Source organism: Anas platyrhynchos, chromosome 3 (genome assembly GCF_047663525.1).
Source record: "Anas platyrhynchos isolate ZD024472 breed Pekin duck chromosome 3, IASCAAS_PekinDuck_T2T, whole genome shotgun sequence".
Lineage (NCBI taxonomy): Eukaryota > Metazoa > Chordata > Aves > Anseriformes > Anatidae > Anas > Anas platyrhynchos.
This window is the reverse complement of record NC_092589.1, coordinates 95,024,264-95,046,448: the sequence shown is the minus strand read 5'-3', so window position 1 is coordinate 95,046,448 and position 22,185 is coordinate 95,024,264. Positions and strand designations below refer to the sequence as shown.

The 22,185-nt window shown below is 39.5% G+C and overlaps 1 long non-coding RNA gene across 1 annotated transcript; it reads right to left on the bottom strand.

The window, feature by feature from the left end:
- Positions 1 to 225: 225 nt before the first annotated feature.
- Positions 226 to 22,185, bottom strand: LOC140002241 (uncharacterized). The gene is made up of 5 exons (XR_011808534.1): positions 21,506 to 22,185; positions 11,884 to 11,984; positions 9,523 to 9,615; positions 4,200 to 8,974; positions 226 to 691 (listed from the first exon to the last, which is right to left on the bottom strand). It is a non-coding gene; the product is annotated as an uncharacterized lncRNA (long non-coding RNA).

The following is a 22,185-nucleotide window of genomic DNA, read 5'->3' as shown; positions in this document are numbered from 1 at the left end:
TTCAAGGTTTGCAATGTTTTTCCAGGAGCATATTTTACAACTAACACACACGCTTTTTATTTTTATTTCATTATTTTATAAGCACCCAGATTTTATTATGCTCTTCCTGACAGCTCCAAGAAGCAGCCACCATAAGTTAATTTTATACTGAATACTTCTAATCCTAACAATTTGTCAACCATTTACTTACTTAATTACCTGAGCATAAAGACAGCTGTCAAAGTGTGATAAACAAAAGAATAACTTTATTACAGAAATTAGATAACAGATTTTTTGTCAAAGGCTGTTAACATTTAAGTTAATCAGAAACACTCAAGAGGGGTCTAAGATTTAATGAGTGTTTTCAACACAGATACAATTCCATGGTAGCATACTTATGGAATCTCCAGAACTGTTAATTTTTCCCTCTTAGGCTGCCTAACACACACAAGTTCCCAGTAAGTAAATGGATTATTCCCCTACTTCTCTTTCAAAAGAGAAAATAACAACATAGAGCCAGGAAAACATGGAAAGCGTGGAAAAAGGTAGGGGGAAAAAATCAGGATAAAGTAAATAAAACTGAATTGCATTTGAGGAAATATACACTCCTGAAATGACACGCTGACTCAGTGCTGGAAGGCTTCTCTGGCTCCCTGGTGGCTTGCTGCGATGTCTCAATGATTTTCTGACTTCTTTTCAAGTCTTCTGGACCCTGGGTATTCCAGAGAACAGGCATGAATTTTCTTTCCAATTCTGTAATTTTAAGTGCTACTACTGCTCTAAGTATAATCGAGTCCATCCTGTTATTACTCAAGGTTAGGCAATAAACTGCTGCAATAAAATTGTGACTGTAGCATAAAAGCTGATCCCAGTGTCTTTAGGGACTTGATTTCTGGAAACTTAGCAAGTGAAAGGACAATTATATTTTCCTTAAAGATCAGCAGATATTAACATTCTTCTCATCATTGCTGGGTACTGCCCTTTGGCATACAGGAAAAAGATGACAGAGTATGTTTTGTGTGGCACTGAGCTGGTTTTGCCTGGTAGTTTTGGTTTTGTTTACAAGTATCATGGTAAACTGGAATCAAATGATTAAAAGGGTGACAGCTGAGAAATAAAAAGTCATTTAAAGAAACTTCAAAAAATATATATGTTAGAATGGACCTTAGAGAAGAAAAGAAATGATTGTGAGCTTCTTTTTATAAGGGTATAATTTTACATACAATGAATTATACAAATGAAAGAATAACAATGCATTCTAACAAGAGCCAAGAAAAGGGAAGGGATGGTTTTGCATATGAGCTAGGAAAGAAATAAAAGCAAAACAAAATAAATTAAGGAAAGAAATAAAACATAAAATGTTGTTATGAATAAGCCAAATGAAGACAACTGTCATTACAACCTCTCAGCAGCCCCAAAGGGAGGGAGGAAAGACAAGGTGGTGAGGTGGGACTGCAGAATGAGTCATTCCAGGGTTGGTTTCTGAAAGGTCAGTGGGGAATGGGACAGGGACCAACCAGCATTAGTCAATTGCTCTGTGAGTTAACATTTCCCCCACCCTGGCTTTTTTCTCAGATTCCAGCATGTCCTTCCACTCAACATTTTTTATTTGGAAAATTTGGACTATTTCATTGGAAAATGTATATGCTTAGATTGGATAGAAGCAGTTTTGTAAACCACTACACTTCCAAAGCCCATGTCAGCATCATGCAATGTCACTAAAGCCATAACTTCTCCTGGACTAACAGCATTAGCCTATGAGTATTCTCTCGATTTTTTGTATAAGTTAATGATGTTCCTGTTTAGTTATACTTTGTGTTAAGATATTGTTTATTTAAATAGACAAAGGAACAACAACAACAAGATAGCACAAGCAAAAGATAATAATTCTGTGTTTTCTCTAAATAAATAAAAAAAATTCCATCTCAATAGATGAGTGTAGTGTCTTAAATTCTGCTTTTCCTTAATAGAGAAAGCAAGGATGAAAAATAAACATACTTGACAATGTGACAGCATTTGAATATATTAGAGCACTCCAAGTGTCCCTGGCAATATGTTCAGAATTTAACCCCCACTAGGGTTTGAAACTTCTGACCAGCAGCCCTACAGAGCTCAATGGAATATGAAGATGTATTCCCTGATCAAATCCTGATTAAATCAAATATTTGATAAAATGAAACTAACATCAATCTATCTAACATGTCTATACTCCCCACTCCCCTGACTCCCCCCCCTTCAAAAAAAAAAAAAAAAAACTTGCTATTTTCTGGATCCTCTATCCTCTCTCAAAGTGAGGTCATGGCAAAATGGCAAGGCAAGGGGACACATCTGACAAATACATCCTATTCAGTATCTTTTCTTCAGAAGAGGAATCAAAAATCCGCGTGAACTCATATGGAGTTTTACATATCTTCATTTTTCTTCCTCGGCCTCAGTTTTGGAAATTTGTTTCTTTTCCTAAACATAATTATTTTTTTTTAGATATTATCATACACATGTTCAGCTTTTCCTTGCTAAAAATACAAATTGTGGATCCAGTAGAGATGCTGGCTTGGATGAAGGCTGACGTGAAAACACGCACTGGAAAACAGATTCGGTGGGACCCTGCTCTAACAGGGCTGAACACTGCTGTGGTCCTTCCATGCCACTACCCCCAGAACTGAGGCTGACTGGGAGAATTAAGTCTGTCCAGCACATTTGGACCAGATTAATGCACAAGCCTTCATTGAATGTGCCCAGAAAACTACCTTATTTTATATCTTGCATAAAAGTACATACGCAATTGGAAAATATCCTTTTCCAACCCCTACTCTTCTTATCTGTTAGTACTAGTTAGCACTAGTTAGCACATAGGGTTTATGATTACTGCTCATTTAAAAAAATAAATAAATAAAAAGCAACACTATTTGCAGCTATCACAGCTGTGTGCAGAGAGCTTATTTTATTTACCAACTTCTACATATCATCAAATATGGATAAATCAAGTTGAGCATAAAATTGTATATAGAATAAAAAATTATATGTATTCTTCCATGCAGGTTGAACAGTATCACACCTTCAGATTTTAACTTGAAGATTAGGTAAAATTTAGCTATAAGTTGTTTTGCCTAAAAGTATATGCTAATGTGGTATACAACTTAAGACAGTTAAAAAATAGTCACATTTTCATAATGTTGTGTATATTTAGCAGTGGTGTTCAAAGTGGAATGATACAGCTAGAAGAAATTAGTTTAAAAAAGGGAGTAGGCGTCATGCCAGTGCAAGATTCAACAGTTTGTTTCTTTTATCCAATTCTTTGCAGAGATTTCAGTGTGCTGCTGAATAGCTTGGGCCTGATATAGATGACCTCATTTTAGTTATTATGATTTGGCATTTGTTGTCCTCTAAAGAAAAAATTCTACAAATATGCTATTGGGAACTATCCTCACATTCTGAGGGGGTAAAATAAAGGCATTCCAGATCAGTCACCCCACGTACAGTTAAAGGCAATCCTTCAGATACTGAGTACGACTGACCCATTCCACCACATACTATGCTCACCTGCAAGGTGGTTTTTTCAAAGGGCCACAATCCTCACATCCTCAGAATAATAAAACACATAATAAAGAAGTTCTTGGACACTGATTTTAATAGGACAAAAACATTTGTGGGGACTAACCGTACTGGTTACTGCATCTTATGCTGGCCAGGCAGTGGAAGAAATCAGGAGTGCCAGAGAGAGTAGAGAAGGAACAGAGGGAGATTTGAAGCAGGGTTATTTGGACAGCAGATATAAAGGACAAATTTTGGCAACAAGGCTAAATCCACTATAAAAAAATAAAAGTGAAGTAGTGACAACAGTGGTTCTATTTCTTCCTTGCATATTTTATAGAGAAAGTATTTAAAAACAAAACAAATTAACAAGAACAAAAAATAAAATAAAAAAGAACACAGGAGGTAAACCAAAATATTATATTCTTTTAAACCCCCTGAATCTTTTGGGTGAGCCCTAAGCTTTCTGGGATTTACAGCAGATGGATTAGTTATTCCAAGTTATTTTCCAAAGAGGAATTATGTTCAGTTGCCATAACAGGAGGTGTACAGACATGAGAAGCATACTGGATCACAGTCTTATCTTAGGCTAGTCTGCTTCTGGCAGAATTACACATACGCAGGGAACCACATAGACTGAAACATATTCCTAGCAGAAAAAAAAAATAAAAATAAAGATGAAAACTTACCTCTTAGGTCTTGGTCACCTTCAAAGCCAACTAGTCCATACAAGTTTTCTCCCCTTTATCTCCATTTTCGCTATGCTCACCTAAAGTGCAATGAATACAGTTGTGGAGACTAACCATACCAGGTGGTCTTAATTACTATGAAAATCATCACCTGCCCTCTAAGTCTCTTAACTACTCACCCACTGTACTATCAGTGGTGTGACTCCTCCATTGAGGCATCAAACCTGCCCTGAATTACAAAGCCAGGCAAAACAAAGGGACAGCTTTGGCTGGTAAGAGCAACCAACCTAAAGACCTGGATTACCTGGGAACATGTACCTTGGAAAAGGATCTGCATATCCTCAATACTGACAGTCAAGTTTTTTTGTTTGTTTAACTATAGCAACACTGAGAAGATAGAAGACATATACATCCTCATCACATCTCTCCTGTGCAAAGGAGCAAGACAACAGCAGCTGAGGCAGTGAGCACAATGAAGTCCCCAGCTTCAGCACCAGTGCTCATCCTCCAAAAGGTGCAGGAAGAAATGCATGGGATGACAAGGCAGCCCAGGTCCTTTCCCCCTCTGAAAATCTCAGAGGGGGAGAATAAAAAGAAAAGGGACAAGAATATGAGCATGCAGAAGCTTACTTCTGCTTAAATACGGAAAGGAAAAAAAAATATATATTTTTTTATTATTTTATTATTATTATTAAAAAAAAAAAAGTCTTTCCTGTTTATTATCTCTTGAGATATGTTATTTTCAAATGCATTCAGCTCAGGTGGAAAATTCAGGTAGTGTTGCTACACAATAGTTTAAATGGTGGCTAAACTTATATGTCCATACGTTTCTATGCTAATTATGTTTAAGCAAGTTTTTTTCTGATGTACTTCTGCCACCCAGTGGATTACTCATATGAAAACTCCCATTAGGGTTTATTTCAAAAGATTTCCTAGAAAACCTATTTCTTTGTGTGCTTTTGAGCAGGTAGCTAACGTGAGGTCTTCAGTGAGCAGCCACTATGTGCAAGCTTCCTAGTGTGAGCAGCAGACTGAAGGGCTGATTGACAGAGCAGGGAAAACAGATTGTATTGTTAAGTACTCTCAACATAAATTTCAGAGTTTTGTTTCTTTTTTCTTTCTCCCCACCATAGTTCCCTTGTTCCTCAGCTTCACATCTAAGAAGGAGACATGCAAGTATTTCTTTGCTATGCAATGCACCATCAAAACAAACTGTCTCATCTTTGTGAAACATAAAAGCTACTCCAGCAACACCTGTCTGACAAAGGCCCTTCAGAAAGTAAATGTGTTTGTTGTTTATTTTTCTTCTAGTAGCAGATGAAATATCATGAATTAAGAAAACCTATACCCACCAACTAAAGTCAGCAGAAGATTGAAAAGGTGTTCCTAAGAGAGCATCATCTATTCTGTGCTCTGAGCAAGTAACTGAAGCAAAGCTGCGTTATAAGAAATGTAATCAGGCTTGAACTGGGCTTTTCCTAACATCGGAAAATTTAATATTCCAACACTGAAAATAAAGGAAATTTTGCTGTAAAATAGCAATTAAATTAATTTTCCACTAAAAGGTTTCCTAAAGCTTGTTAAAACTCATATAAATAAAAAGAATGGAAGAATCCTAGCCTTTGCTTTATCTTCAACAACAAATACCAGATGTAAAAAGGGAAAGGTTTACAGAAGACTCTGAACAAGGTCATGCTCTGAAATCATCACCTAACTCTGCAAAGCTTTACATATACATGTAACTAGCCATAACAGTTGTGCACACAACTTAGTGTTTACAGGAGTAGAACTCACAAGAGAGTCTGTTACAAGTCTCTCACATATTCACCCTTTACACAGGGATAGAGGCCAATCTGTGGGCTGAATCTTTCCTCACTGAAATAGAGAAACTGGAAATGTTAAACACTAATATTAAAGTATAAATACTTGTCCCTCTCACTCCAGTTCCCCTAAATGATTAATAGAGGACAGCACTTCTAGGAGAAATCATTGATAAACCTCATTGCGTATTGTCATTTTGTTTATGCACATACAGATTCCTACAAAAGCTGAACCACACACCACACAATCTCTGACAGATTTCAGCTCACATCTCCTAAGAAATCGTCCTGAAGAACCAGTTCAAAGTGAGGGGGCAAGGATAAATTTCACCCATGGAATGTGTTACATTGAATTTTCTGACAAGAATCTCAGTACCAAAACCACTACCAGCATTCACAGGCATACTTACTCTGAAAACAGATATTGAGCATTGCTTACCAACCCCTCATCTCTCAACCCACATCAAGACTTCCTCACCACAGAGAACCGGAACAGCTGGCAATGATGACTAAAGCATCTGCCACATTCCCAGCATGTTAAAAGTCAAATTAGTCTTGTTTATTGCACCAGTACCTAAATTAATGCAACTTCATTTTCACTGTGTGTTCATCATTGGTTAGTTGAACAGGTTGTGATACCTTTGCAGAAAACAATAGTTACGCTGCACACCTTAAAGTGTGTAATGCATCCATGTTGACAAGTAATTTTCTTCCGCCAACAATTACATCAGTCAGTTTAACTCATTTGTAACTTTTGCCTTCAAAGTGAAAGGAATTGTTTCTGCAGTATTGCTGAGGTGAGGTTAAAACCATGAAATACACTATTTCTGGGGTAATAATAATAACAATAATAATAATAAGTCTTAAGGAGTGGTAGCGCACACCGTGATTCAGATAAGCTTTTATTAGTTACTTCTCTGACTTCTGCTTGACCCAGAAATACATATATAATATACAATATATAAATATGTATCCTGACCTGCCTCATTAGAGCAGCTCACCACCAGCCTGTCCCCTCTGTACCTCCCTACCTCCCTGAACCAGCCCATTGCCCATTTGCTCCAGTCCTCATAACTCAGTCACACATCACATGCAGAAATGTGTCTCTGATTTGCCTTACAGACCTCAGGGGGAAGGTTGGGCATGGTTGTTATACTCAGCTTCCTCTCTCCCTTTTCTGTCTTTCTGAGAAGAGAGATGTTAATAAGACCAGAACAGAGGGTTGTCTGCTGGCAGCTAAAAGGGATTAAAGCCCCAATTTCCCGTCGTCCAGTAGCTTTAAGTTTATGGTTCATCCGGGAAAACCTTAACTCAAAGGGGGAGAGAGATGTAGAAAATGAAATATCTCAGCAATCATTTTCACAGTAACATGTCTAGCAGACAAAGTAGTGAATGGAGGCTGGAGATCAGCCCCTTGGAAAGGAATCTGGGGGTTCTGACTGACAGCAAGTTGAATGTGAGCCAGCAGTGTTCCTGGGCAGCCCAAAGGGCAGACATGTCCTGGGGTACATCATATTGTATTGTGTGCAGTTTGGGGCACTACAACATAAGGACATAAAACTATTAGAGAGTGTCCAAAGGAGGGCTACAAAAATGGTGAAGGGTTTAGATGACAAGATGTATGAGGAGCAGCTGAGGTCCCTTGGTTTGTTCAGCCCCAAGCAGAGCAGGCTGAGGGGAGGCCTCATGGCGGCCTGCAGCTCCCTCACGAGGAGAGCGAAGGGGCAGGCGCTGAGCTCTGCTCTCTGGGGACAGCAACAGGACCTGAGGGGACGGCATGGAGCTGGGACAGGGGAGGGTCAGGCAGGGGGTTAGGGAAAGGTTCTGCACCCAGAGGGTGGTATGGCACTGGAGCAGGCTCCCCAGGGCCTTCTGGAGCTCAAGAAGTGTTTGAACAACACTCAGACACACGGTCTGGTTTTTGGGTGGTCTCATGGAGTCAGGAGTTGGACTCAGTGATCCTTGTAGATCCCTTCCAACTAAGAATATTCTATGATTCTATTGATGAAGTAGCTTCAGCTATATGAACTTAACCTTTCCTGAGGCCTGTGAACCCAATGGCCCTGTTTCTTCAGATCAATTCATATTACATTAACAAGCAGAAAGTGTGTCTTGTTCTGCTTTTACCTAGCAGGAGATGTTGTGGAGAGAGGAGGAAATTTGTTGCACCTTGCAATGAAGCAATGACCTTTTCTTTTGCGTTTGCTTTCTTCGACACCAGGATCGTGGCATGTAGGCTGCTCATGTTTTCAAAGACCAATGGGAAGAGCAGCTTTGATATTTTAACAGTGGTAAAGGGTAAGAAAGGGAAAAAGAAAGGGAAAAAGGGAAAAAGAAAGAGAAAAAGAAAAGAAAGAAAAAGAAAGAGAGGAGGAGAAAGAGAGAGAGAGAAAGAAATAAAGAGAGAAAGAGGGAAAGAAAGAGAAAATTCCAATATGAAAGACCTCTAGCCAATGAATACAAAGTGGAGACAGGGATAGAGTGGTCTTTCTAGAGAAGCATGAACATTACAGTGAATATGTACATATACTCCTGAATATGTGTACTTTCCTCATAGCTGTAACTGAGAGAGAAAAGATTACAGAAGTGTTGAGGGAAAACAATTATTACACATTTTCATGTTCTTTTTCCTTTGAAGATTTGTAGAAATGTAGCTCATAAACTTCATCTTATAGATAAGAAAATGGAGACCAGGATCCGGTAACAGCTTGCCTAATGCTGTAATTTGCTGTATCATATCTGGTAAATTTTAACCAGGAATGTTAACAGATCTTCTGCATTCCAGTCCCACATTACGGTATAAAACTTCCCCACAATGCCTCCTTCCTGCTTCAATACATAGGTTGTTCCTCTCCGAGGTACACATCACCAGGAGGGACTTCTGGGGCCAGAGTCCTGTGAATAGCTTTGTGACCATGCCCAGGATTTGCAGGAGGAGCTAGGGGCTTGCAGCTGCTGTGGAGAACCAAAAACTGATTGGGGCTGAAAACAGTAAACCATTTTATTCAATGATGCAAGGGTACAAAAACTGCAATACATAAGCAGTGGAATTAACTGTTCATATATATATGTCCCATTACTCATCTAAATGCTCCAATCCAGTGTATAAGCTTTTTATTTTATTGTTACTGGAATTAATCAGAGATAAAATATATTCTTGTAGAAAATAAATGATCCAGCAAACAAATGCAAGTAGTCTTGTGAGATGAAATTGCTGTAAAAGTTAGAATAAGCCCGTTGCAGAGCAATCTCCTGGAGTTTCTCTGGGCCGTGTTTGCATGGAAAGCAGCACTTGGCTCTAGTTGCCCATATAGACCCATGAAAATTAGTATTACAAGCAAGCAAGAAAATCTCTGTCCTAGGATATCATGAAGTAAATAGTGTAAATGGTCACCTGAATGGTCAATATTGCTGTTGATTCCACCCCAGTATCCCAGGCAAAGCAATACTAAGGATCATCTGGGAAGCTAAGAACAAAGAATACCAGAAGTACATATACTTACCATGGTGTCTTCATATTTATACTTAATGGCAGTTCTGTGTTATGGTTTAACTGGGGAGGTGGGGGGGCGGGAGGGGGAATGAACCTGGCTTTGCTGGAAGAAAAAAGAGAAAAAGAAAAATCATTGTTTTTATGAACCCACTTGTTATTATTACCCTTAAATGTAAATGTCTTTTGTTCTTTGCATGTGCATGTATGTATTCTGATGTTATTTTCATGTCATCTTAGAAAATATTTTGCAAAGCAAAAAAAAAATTCTTGTTGTTAGCCACTTAATCATTGAATTTCAAGAACAAAACTCTTGGACCTTGCTTCTCTTCAAAACCAACTGGCCCAAAACCTCTGATGCCTTTATTTCAATTTTCACCGTGCTCATCTAAAAGTTAATGAGTAAAACAATTTACACTCAAGTGGAAAACAGTCCATTGCTCATAAACTTTGAACATTGAATTAATTGAGCAAAAGACAATGTTAAAAAAGCCTTTGAAAATATTCCACCCTTTAGTCCCTGTTTTCCAGGATCACCAAAACCAACATAAAATCCTTCTGGTCTACATTCCCCACCTCAGATACCTGTAAAACTTTATAAGGAAACTTTCTAGCATGGTTCAATATGTGCATTGAAGCCAGAGCACCAACAGATGCCTGCTTTACTAGGATCAGTGCTTAAACTGTAGCAGTTGAGAGTTGGCTGACCATGGTCTATTGTGTTGTGGATGAGGACAAGTCCCACAGGCAGCAATGGTCTGCATCCCCTCCAACAACTGTGTGTGAGCACATTATTTAACAGTTTTATTTCTGAACAGAGATGACGTGAAGCCAGTAGGGAAGCTGTTAAAGGATTCCCTGTTGTACTTGTAACTCAAAGTCAAAAAGGGAAGTTAGGAGGAGGCTGGAGATATAGGGAGAGACTTCTCCCTGCAGAGGAATGAAGCAGAAAATGCACAGCAGCAAAAGGTGGTGAGACAACACTAAAAACAGTTAAGGAGAAATGAAGGGATTAGGAAGACAAAGACTGTCTAGAGCAAGGAAATAACATAGAATAAAGCCATTCAACATTTGTTCACAAGGGCAAAGCCAGTACAACCGAATGAACAATGACAAAATCCCAGATGTTTAACTGTGTGGCAAGAAAACTGAGATAACATTGTTTGCTTTCAGTTTGGCATTGTGGTCTGCACGCACCAAAGTGTGTCAGTGGGAGTCACTGCCATGAGGGAAGAAGTGTTAAAGGTAGATGAACACTTCAAGCCTTAAAAAACTACTTTTTATACAGTTAGGTCATTAACACATTATGTCTCTATATGAGGTGGTGTATGTCTTTGAGGTGGTAACCCAAAATTTGCAAAGTGAAACAAGCTGATTTTTACCTATTTTCCAAATCTGCCATGCAATCCCTTACAATTTCATTCTTCTCTTAGAAGAGTATTTTGTTTATTCTTGAACAGCATCACTAAGAATACCTCATAGCAGCCATGGTATTTAACTTCTGATTCATAAAATAAATCTTTTTCATCTAAAGTTCATGGCACAGTAGGTAGTGGTCATCAGCAGAATAACAAAGATGTACAAAGAACTGTGAAAACAAGAAGAAATAGTCCAGACATTTTTGCTGCTGACTTTTTAAAATCTCCCTCTTCTTTTAGATAATGCAATAAGGTTTTTGGCAGCAGCACAGCAACAAACATAACTCCAGTAAAAGAATTGCTTTGGAACTTACTCTTCTCTGGTATTCTTTGCTGTAGGTACCAGAAAATACCAATCAACTATACCTAATGAAATTATGATCCCTCATAGGTCCCTCAAGTAAGGGAAAGGCAAATTGTGGTCCCTCAAGACCTTTTAGAGCAGTGGGAGATGAATGCTGTGGTTATGAGTCACAGTTTGCTTTCAGAGTTGTTGAAAATAATGATACAATTAAAGTTTTAAAACTGTTTCATATCATTTGGGGGTAGTTTTTTAGAAAAAATGTTTATTAAATTATTGCTCAGTTTGTAATAGCATTAAAAGGGATTTATCTAATCTTTTACCGTAACTTCATTGCATGTTTCTCTAAGCTAAAATTAACACAGTAAAAATCTCAAGGTCTTGGTTTGGGCATTTTATTTTGTTTTGCAGCCTTCTAATTTCTTCCATAGCTATTCTCTATTTGTTTTCCCTGCAGGAAAGCAAATTCCCCTGGTTCCTATTGAAGTCAGTGGAAAACTCACTTTGGCTTTGGTTCAGTGAGAACAAAATCAAGTATAATACTACATTAAAGAAAGTCTTTTCTGTTCCTTGTATTTCATGTTTCATGTCATTCAGTGCTCAGCTACACTTGGATTTGCAAAGTGGGCCTATATTTCTCTCCCACTACACTTACCTCTTGCCAAAGGTATCCAGGAATACCCTGATGTCCTGGAGAACCAGGGGATACGTTTCCACAGAGAGGATATGTGCTGGCACATTTCTTCCTCAGACTGTCTGCAAAAGGTAAGATTTGCTCTAAGAATATTCTTTTACATAGTCCTTTCACATGAGTTGCTGGAAAAGGTAGTCCCTGTAGTTTAAGAGCATTAGAAACATTAGGAAAATGAAGTAGAAGCAGTGGAAAGAACACTTCCATTAATAGCAAATCCCACCAAAACGCCTCCCAAATTTCCTGTGATTATCTGGTTAACAATGTTTGGCTGTACTGCCCTCTTCTAGCATCCAGCTAAGGCAAAAAATGGTATTTGTAGACCAAATATTCAAGCACAATTATTTTTAAACATGGCTCTTCCAAAAACAAGGAAAAAAATAGATGAAAATGTCTGCACTCTTATCAGTTTAGATTAATTTCCTTGTAAAGTTAAATTCAGATTCTGTGAGTCAGAAATCTTCCTTCATGCATTTTCACTGGCCTGAGGAATAACTATTTGTCTATTTTGTTCCCATTCTGATCCTTCTGTTGTGTTCATTACAATGATTTCCTTCTGTGTCAGATCAGTTCTGTGTATCTATTCCTTACCCTAAATATCTGGTGTCTTTGATGATATTTTATCTCCAAAAGAACAGTACATCTCACAGACTGCCAGCTCCAGCAGTGCCTTTCTCCCCCGTCTGGCCTTGGCATCCAGTCCTCCCTTTTCCGTTTCACCAATAGCATCTTCAAGCCCTTGCAGTCCTTTGCCTCCTTTCCTAAACAAATAGCTCACTTTTAGTAGCACTTTGTAAACTACGGCTTGCTGTAACACCACTGGAGCAGTTATTTCCTGGCTTTATTCAATTGTTTTTTGCAAGAAGTTCAGACAGAAGATGAGTGCAACAGAAGGAGGGAGAAAGGAACAAGTGAATCAAAAGTATTTCTTTATTTACAGTTCATTCCAGTCCTTTAACACCATTACATCCTTTTAAAGTAAAATATAAATGCTGATATTGCATCTAATTTCATGAACTAATTGCTCCCATTAGGTTTACATAGCAGCTTTCAGTATGCATAGTCAATATTTTACAGATTATTAGCATCTTTGTTCAGACCCAAGCAACCTAAAAATTATCCATCCTGATGATGAAGGTGGGGAGCTATGTTGGTTCCAGAATAATATAGGAAAATGATGAAAAATTAGTAAAAATCATGAACATGCAAAGAGTTGAACAATATTTTGTGAGTTGCATGTCTTTACAAACATGTAAAACTATCATTTCATCTCTTTTACCATGTATACCTGTAAGGCTAAATTCTCCCTTAAAGCAGGAAGAAAAATTCTTGCATATAAAACATTTAGAAATCTCCACAAATGCCCAATTATTTATTTCTGATATAAGTAAAATCTTAATTATTCCAGTCGTTTCCACTTCGAATTATAACATTTCTTCATCCTTTTTCTAATAACTATCCTGATGGCATTTATTCAGTAGGATTCTTGAAAACAATATTTTCTTAACAGTTTACAAACAAGAAATCTAGCTCTTAATGGACAACTTTAATTTGTTAAAACCATAACGCTTTAACCTGTGCTATATTTACATATTTATTTATATTATTCAATATATCCTGTTATATTTGATACCTTTATTCCTATTACATACCTGAGAATAACAGATCACAAAATGTTTTGTGTTTCAGATTTTTTCTTAATTAGTAGCTGTGTGCCAGAGATGCAGAATTCTTTAGATTTGGTCCACATTTCTTAGGCTACAGTTTTATTTCAATGGGTCGTTTTCAAAGGACAGGTGTTGAGAATGGGCGTTAGTGGACTACTAATAGATTTAAACAGGCTCTTAGGTATTCACAATTATATTACTCAAAACCAAGAGGTATCATTCAGACTCAGGCAGAAGATTCACACACTAAATGAAGGTGTTACAAGTGTGTCTCAGTCACCAATCCAATAATTATCTCTACAGTATTTTGACTTTTTTCAACTTATTCTCAAGTCTTGCCTTCATGCACTGACAAAAATACCAGAAGCTGGCTGTCTGCATGTGTGCATGCTAACAGCAAGGCACAGGTGTCTCTTGCTTGTTACTCATGCAATTAACAGATTTTCTGGAGAGAAAAAATAAAAAAAAATATTTAAAAAAATGGACATTGCAAATGCACAGAGAACTGGGCCTCTCTGAACTTCTGTTTCACTTCTTGGTAAATAATAAAGTTTTCCAATGATTTACAGCCAGTTTCTACATGATGCCCACACATCTCTGTCCAGCAATTGAAGTCAGGTTTCCTCTCAACTGGCCCACAGAAGAGCCAGGAAAACACAGCCTTGGTGTGCATGTACCCTTTCTGCTCCACAGAAGCACTTAACACCGTAAAGGCGGTGAAGTACCTCAGTAGGACCTCAGACCATCACCTCTGCTGACCTCTCATTGCCAGGCACCATCAGAAGACGTGGCAGTGAGCACACCCACCTTTTCTGCACGTCAGGGAGCACCGTGTTTGCAGAATATATGGCAGAGCACTTTGGTATGGCTTGCTCATAAGCAGTGCAAAATAATCACAGCAGCACTGAAAGATATTTTTTTTTCTCTAAAGGGGTGAAATAAAGAAAAATGTATTTGTTGCTATCTTGGGTATTTTATGATTGTTGGCTTTGTTTGTTTGTTTTTGCCACATTCACTTAGAATTTGTGAATTATTTACACTTAGAATTTGGACTGGTTTCCAGCTAGCTGCTGATATGTTTTCCATATCTGTTTACCTCTGAAATATATTTCCTCTCCGCTTTAACCCTAATTGCCCTGAGCTGACTAAGTGGTAATAAAAATAAAGAAATTACTAATCATCAATTTAAAGGAAAGCCTCATGACTAACTACATCCCTCAGTACCTTATTTTGGTGACTTCCCGGTAGCTCTGCATAACACTGTAGAAAGCAGGAAAAGAAAGTGATGATCATTATATTTCTCAGCTACTTGATGGCTATCCGTGTTAAGCTAAATCCCAGTGTTAAGCTAAATCCCAAATCACACATCATATTTGTGTTGATCACAAAACTGACTGACTTCTGTTGCAGTAATTAGTGACGATTCAAACTCCAGCAGCCCCAGGGAGACCAGCCAGGCCTGGGCTTCCAGGAATTGCTGCAGTTCCTTTAGGGCCGCTTGCTCCCTGTTCAGATTTCATATTTGTGAATCTCTCTCACTCCTGTGACCATCAGCTACCAAAGAAAGAAAACGGGGAGGTTTTGCTTAAGCAATGTTTCCTGTGACTTCCCCAGCGTATTTGTTTCATGTGGACTTTGTGGTACATCTCACAGTGCCAGCCAGTGTGCAAAGAAGAGGTAGCATCTGGTTTTCTCCACTCCTCTCCCTGTTTGTCATAGAGCACATTCAGCTCTATGAACTGCCCCAAGAGCTCTGTCTGAAGCCAGTGGCCATCTCCCCATCCAGAGAATGATTTTAGCCTGGTCTACAAAAATCCCAGCCAGACAGCTCATTACTCTGTATCTGTAAGTACATATATAAAAATTGCAACATTTGCAATCATATCATGCACATTTAATCCCTATTTCATGTGCTATATGTTACACAGCCTACCAGTTAGAATGATTTCAGGTCAAAAAAATTCAAGTAGTCTTGCATAGATTTTTGGATAAGGAAGTTAAGATTCACTGAAAAGTCAAATCTAGACTAAAAGCAAAAGCATACACCAATTCATGACTTCTGTGAAAATGAGATGGACTTCATTCCAGAAGAGACAATCCAGACCAGATCACAGAATAAAATGTCTCAAGAATCTTTTACTTCTGTCACATTTGAAAAACAAATATGTAAAAACTGTGACCATCTGCTCAAGAAAAATGAGCAATAAACAGATGGCAAGTGAAAATTACTTCTTCCTCAGCCCAAGGAGCTGATTCAGCCCAAGGAGCTGAATCTATCCAGAGTATTTGCAGACCTGCAGCCCTCTCCCGTGAGCAACAAGTAAGGGCCCTCCACTGCAATGCCCAGTGGGAATTTTCAGCTTGTCGGGTAAAAGTAACCAGGACTTGTTTACTAATGAGAAGGATGCATAGCTTTTTTATGACCCTGAAAAGCTGGGTGGAAGTAAAGATGCAGTTATGGCTGGATTTTCCATCCGTATGAATCAGAGCTCCGTAGGGCTGCTTTTCTTCTGCCATTGTGTTTGTAGACTCCAAACTGAAATGATAAACATGTTCTGAACTGCTTTCCAACATACATTAGTGATGGAGAATGCTTTGGCTCTTTCACAAGCTATCAGAATAAATTTTAAGAGAAGAATTTAACTCATAATCAAGTATGGAAAACTTGACTCAGAGAAAAACCCCTACAACTGGGTAATCTAGGCTTAGTCACTGAAAGCTGTTTCTGGGCTTCTTTAGCATTTGCACATCCTTAGCGTGGATGTGCACATCCATGGATGTGGAAATAGGTTTGCACATCCTAGAGAGCTACGCTCTTTCCTTGTCACTCAGAGCTCTGTGAGTCAGCACATACTGACCTCTATTTTGTGAGTAATTTTCAGCCATACTTGCGTATTTTCATCCTGACAGCAGGCTACTGAAGCCTTTCTCCTTTCTGCCTTTCTGCTTGTGGCATGCAAGCAACCTTCTTTCCAGTGGCACAGCTCTTTTCTCAGACACAGAAAACAATGAGCTGTGTTGCCCTCTAGAAAGGAGAAAGGGAGCAGCAATGCCCTTGTAGCAGTTTTTCTTCTTTGCAGGACCACAAGACTGTGAAATGAGCAAGTCCCAAATAATCCATAGGATGGTGTAACATCTGCAGCTGTGATAGCCAGATCTCTGATTTCAGATCCATCCCCTGCTTTGAGGTCTATAACAAGAATGGCTACTAAGGGAAAAACCAAGCCAGGAGGCATGCATCCATCTACATGGTTTTCTTCCCTCATGAATCAATGTCTTCCTCTCAGGACCTTCCAGCACAACCCTAAATCCATCACCTTTTGCCTCATTATCCCTCCCTCAGATCTAATCCTTGCTTACAAGCTGTAGTAACCCCTGACCTGCTGGACTCACCAGCCAGGTCAGCAGCAGCATTGGCTCCTGCCTTTGCTGTGCAGGACATTATCCCCTGGCACATCCCAAAGCATCCATCCAAAGGTGAGCACCCGCTCCTTGCCCTCCTCTCTGCCCTTCCCAGCCCCACTGCCTCCCAGAGAAGCCAACTTAGTGTCAGGCTTACACAAAGCATTAAAAAGGTGGATGCCCTACAGATATAAACAGAGTTAACTTCATCACACATCACACTTTTACCAACTACAGTAAATAAAATTGCAAGTAGATACAGAGCATGTCAGACCACAGCAGCAGCAGCAGTCATGTGCTGCATGTTGATACTGCCAGGAACAATGTCCTTTGGAGAAGACACAAGCTCAGGCTCTGGTCTTTAACTCCTACCCCACCAAGAGTATCATGGCCCACTGCAATGGAGAACATCACAATGTATTTTGAGCCACAAACTCTTGAACGAGGACATATCCAAGCTGGTAAATCCACCTGGCACAGTGTTGGCCTGTATAGATTTAACAACTCAGGCTCACAATCAGAAATCTGAGCCATACAGTGCTGCCTGCAACCCTACAGATGCTTTTGACTGCAAGCCCATCAATCACTTTGCATGCAGCCAGCTCACCTGTCACTTTTAATTCCAAAATGAACATGAATGAATGAACTTCAGATAGCTCTGTGCTGCTCCATAGCTACATCCACACTCTTCATTCCCTCAGTGCTGTAATTGTGAAAGTTTGCTTCCACTGTTAGACACAGGGGCCATATATTAGCAACTAGAATTGGATTAGCTGAGAGTATACTGTATTTTGAGCTGTCCTATTTATGTCTAGGATTTTCCTGATGGAAACACACTTGCATATGTATATATGTGATGTGCATATGTATATGTATGTGTGTGTGTGTGTATATACATCTGTACAAATAAGTGAGATACGCATGCGCACACATGTATGCTGTCTGCATGGGTAAACCCTGAATTTGTGGGCAGCATGAATGTAGTAGTACAGACAGACTCTGATCTGTGCCTTCTCTGCTCATGCAGCCCAGTTCTGATTCTTCTTACATGCACAGTGCAAAGTGACCTGGCCTCACAACAGAGGAGATGCAATGACTTTGCAGAAGGTTTGACTGAGCTTCAGGAATCAAAAAATCCCAGAAAAAATGTTTTTAAAAAAATAAATCTTAATTCTGGGTACACTGACAGTGGTGTTCAAAAAGGAAATTATGTCTGAATGAACCTGGATATTATTTGCTCTGCTTGAGAGTTGTTCTTTCTGTATGGATTTAATGATACCTATGATACATATTAAAATATTTATAGTACTGCTGGAAGGATGTCATCAACTTTTAGTATATCTTATTGCTTTGTAGTGAACATTGTACATTTTAGTATAAAGCTTTAGTACCTTTATAGCTTGGAATCCCCAAACTCCCATAAACCCAAATTCCCCTTGATCTCCCTTACAGATTGAATAACAACTATCAATATTAGACACAGATGTGTTAACCTTCCCTGGAAATCTACACCAGTAGTGTAGCACACTGCTCTAAAGACCTCAATGCAACTCACATGTCTTTACCTTCCTACACCACTTCCCATGTTACTTGTCTGGCATCTGCAGGTTCACATACATGCACAAAATGCAGCTGTGGTTGGAATGAACCAGCAATATGGCTTTGGGGAAGGAATGAAAAAATGCTTCTATATCTAAAGAAAGAGAAAATTTTCGTTAGAATAAGGTGATTCAAGCCTCAATTGAGACAGAAAAGCAGATAGTTAAAAACAATGACAACAAAGATGACTAAATTTCTATGACTAAAAATGCAAGTAACCACAGAGAGGTTTCTGAAATTCATCAGAAAAAGGGCAACACCAGTAAGATATCATTCTGTAAAATCCTGTAACACTAGTTCAGTATTAACTCAACAAGAAGAGAGCTGTCCTGATCCATTGGTATCACCACGTGCACACTGGGGCTTTTCCTACCACAGTATTGGAATGCTGAAATTCATTGCTCAGTTTTGAAATCACAACTAGCGCCCCTTGCATTAGCAGGGAGAGCTGCGTTTTACTTTCTAACAGTTCAATTACAACTGAGCTGCACAATTAAAGATTGTTCATTATGTTGTGACCTCTGATCATCACACATCCCCACTTTAAAGAACTATCTGGCCCTTATTTTCCTTCCATGTCTTCTACGAACATTTTCATGGTTTGGTGCACAGCAAAAAGCAGCACAAGCAGCTGGCCCAGACCCCTGAAGTGGTATATTGGGCATCTGCTGCCTGACCAGCAGAACAGAGGGTGAATTCTCCTCGTCTTTCCCAAAACATGGAGTGCAAACTACAGCCCTCTTCTGTATTTAGCCGTCACTTTTCAAAGAGCTTGTAAGAGCTTGTTAACTCTGAGATGTATAGCTCTTTTCATGTTTTGTTGGAACTGGCCAATGGGACATGGAAAGATGACAAGAGTGACACAAAAGCCTGATGTAGGAGACAAGTTGTACAATCAACCTTCTCTCCTTTCACTTCAGGTTGTCATTGTCCTCTGTTTCCAGGTACTCCAGATACTCCCTAAAGGGGAAGAAAGTCATTTATATTAACAGCTGCTTTCATTGATAACAACTTTATAGCTCCATTGTAACTGAAGACGATGACATTATGTTACATGCATTTCAACTCTGGACTCTAATAATACCCTTAAACTACAGGAGACACACAAAGGTATTGCTGGGAGAATTTACGACAGTCAAAGAGCTCAACCTCTTTGAAAGAGAAACGTATTCATAACACAGAAAATGCTGGAGCATTAATCAGCCTGTCAGCCAAATTGCCATTTTTTATTTTGCTGATTTTGTATCATATTTTCCATCCAATTACGTAACTTCAAGCCATAAGGAAATCACGCAGACTGAGTTCCTTATGCTAAAATGCATTTTAAAATGTGTATTTTAAAGAAGCTGGGCGAGGGAAGTGTCTAAGGATGTAGCTTTATATTATTGACTAAAGAATTTTATGCATCTCTCTCAAGCTTTCATATTTACCATTTACAGATAAAATATCCTCATAAAGGTTTAGGTGAAATAATGACCTAGCTCCTTCTCAAGGTACTCATTTTTTTCTCTGAAAGTTAACATAAAAATATACCAGATGAATATTTAGCATGCTTGTTTTTCCCACTTGTCAGGTCCTTAAAATATACAGAATAGAAAGCAAAAACTACTCCATCATGCAACCTTCTCAGACCTTTCTCACCTTCAACAACTGTTTTTCCCTAAGGAAAAAATGTTGGCCTCATTAAGGAAATCAAAACAAAACTTAGGCAGAGAGCACTTGAAAACAAAAATCTATTAAAATTGTACAATTGTGCCAGGCCTATGACATTTCCACAGCCTCCTGGGTCACCCAGAACTCTGCAAACAATTGTATTGTTTCACGCTAAGTGAATTTACTATTGCTGAATATTTTTCAGTGACTGCCCCTGAATGCAGCGTTTTCCATTCACCCTCTAGTTGCATCTAGAACATCTTCCTGGTCTACTCCTTTGCTCAAGGCAGTCCTGGAGGACATGGGGGCTGTGCAAACAGAAACCACAGCACTTGCTCCGTTATTAACCCCTGCAGTGGCTCCAGCAATAGCAAATATCCAAGCTAATAGTAAGTACTGAAGCTAGAGAATCTGGCAAGCATGACAGCAAAGCATGAGAAATCTCCACATCACACGTGTGCAAACTGTAACAGCACAGATAAGGTCACGTAATGAGGCAGAGCCTACCATGACAGCAATGATTAGAACCTCTCAGCTTCCTCCATGTGGATTTGGCTGCTAGGATGACAACTCACACATAGTGACACAAGGAAGATTCAGCTTGGGATTTTTATTATTTTTTTTTTCCCCTCAGAGAAACAAAGCATATATTTTTTTAATGAATGGTTAAAATCTCAGACCCCACAAGAGCAGTCCTCAACAGGCCATGGTGTTTGCTTCTTCCCCACCAAGAGGAGCCAAGCAAGGCCTAAACAGGGCCAAGTCTCTAGAGCCCTGGTGCTTTTCCACAGCCGGAGGGCAGAGGTGTGGGAAACTGTTTATAGTTTAATGTGGAACCACAGTGTGCAGGCAATCCAAAAATTGTGCTGACCGACAGATTTTTACTTTTAAAGGGAGCAGAAAACCTGCACTGAAGCCCAACACAGATGGACAGAGGAGTCTAAGCCCTGGTGTTACGGCTGTCTGCCCACCGTACTCACCTCAAACCTGGCTTGGTAGCAGAGAGCTGGTCACTCAGACCATGTGAATGCCAGTATCTTGTTTTAATATCAGAATCAAAGCATACAGCTATGGTATTTTTAATTCTGCCATACCTGTACTTTCTGCCCTTGGTAGTTGTATTAACAAGAAAAACAATTTGGAGGGGAATCAGCAGCACTTCCACACAGATATGAAAAGCTCCTCAAGGACAGCAAGTCGTGTTTGCCAGGCTACCTGGTAGCCTGGTGCTCCACATCCACCCAGTCTCCCACCAACACACTCACACGATGGGTTTCCAGCGACACCAAGCCCAGCACTTCCTTCAGGCTGGCCACAGACACATTATTTATTTTCTGAATCATAAAAGGGAAATCCAAAGTCAGAGCTTTGCTGGCAAACGAGTTTCTGCAACTCTGAAGGCAGGAAAAGGAGAAACAGAGAACTGGCAGGTCTTCACTCCTCGGCATCTGGGAAGAAGATTTCCAGGACAAAGGGTGGGCAGGCAGAGAGGAAGCAGTGGAAGAGAGAAGAGCAGCCCCCAGCTGTGCCAAGCACAGGCAGACAGATGGGGTTCAGCAGCCAGCTCTTGGGAACTGGGGCGTGTCCTGGTTTTGATTTGGATTTCTCTGTGCGAGGAATTGTGAAGCCTCTTTCTCCCAGAGGGTGTTAGAAAGGCTGGAAAGTCATACGGCAGAGCTGCCTCTTGGCAAACACAGGGAGTGCAATCACACAAATGTCTCAGGGCTCTGATAACTTCCACATCAATCAGGACCTCCTCCGTTACCACTGGCTGGGCACCCACACAGCCCTCGGGAGGTGACCTACATACCACCAGGATGGCCCACGGGCCCAGAAGTTCTGCTCCATTCCCTCCAGGCAATCCTCTTCTGAACCCTGCCCAAAGGCAGCATGCACTTTGAACATCAGCCTCCTCTCAAAACATTGAGAAAAAAAAAACATCTTA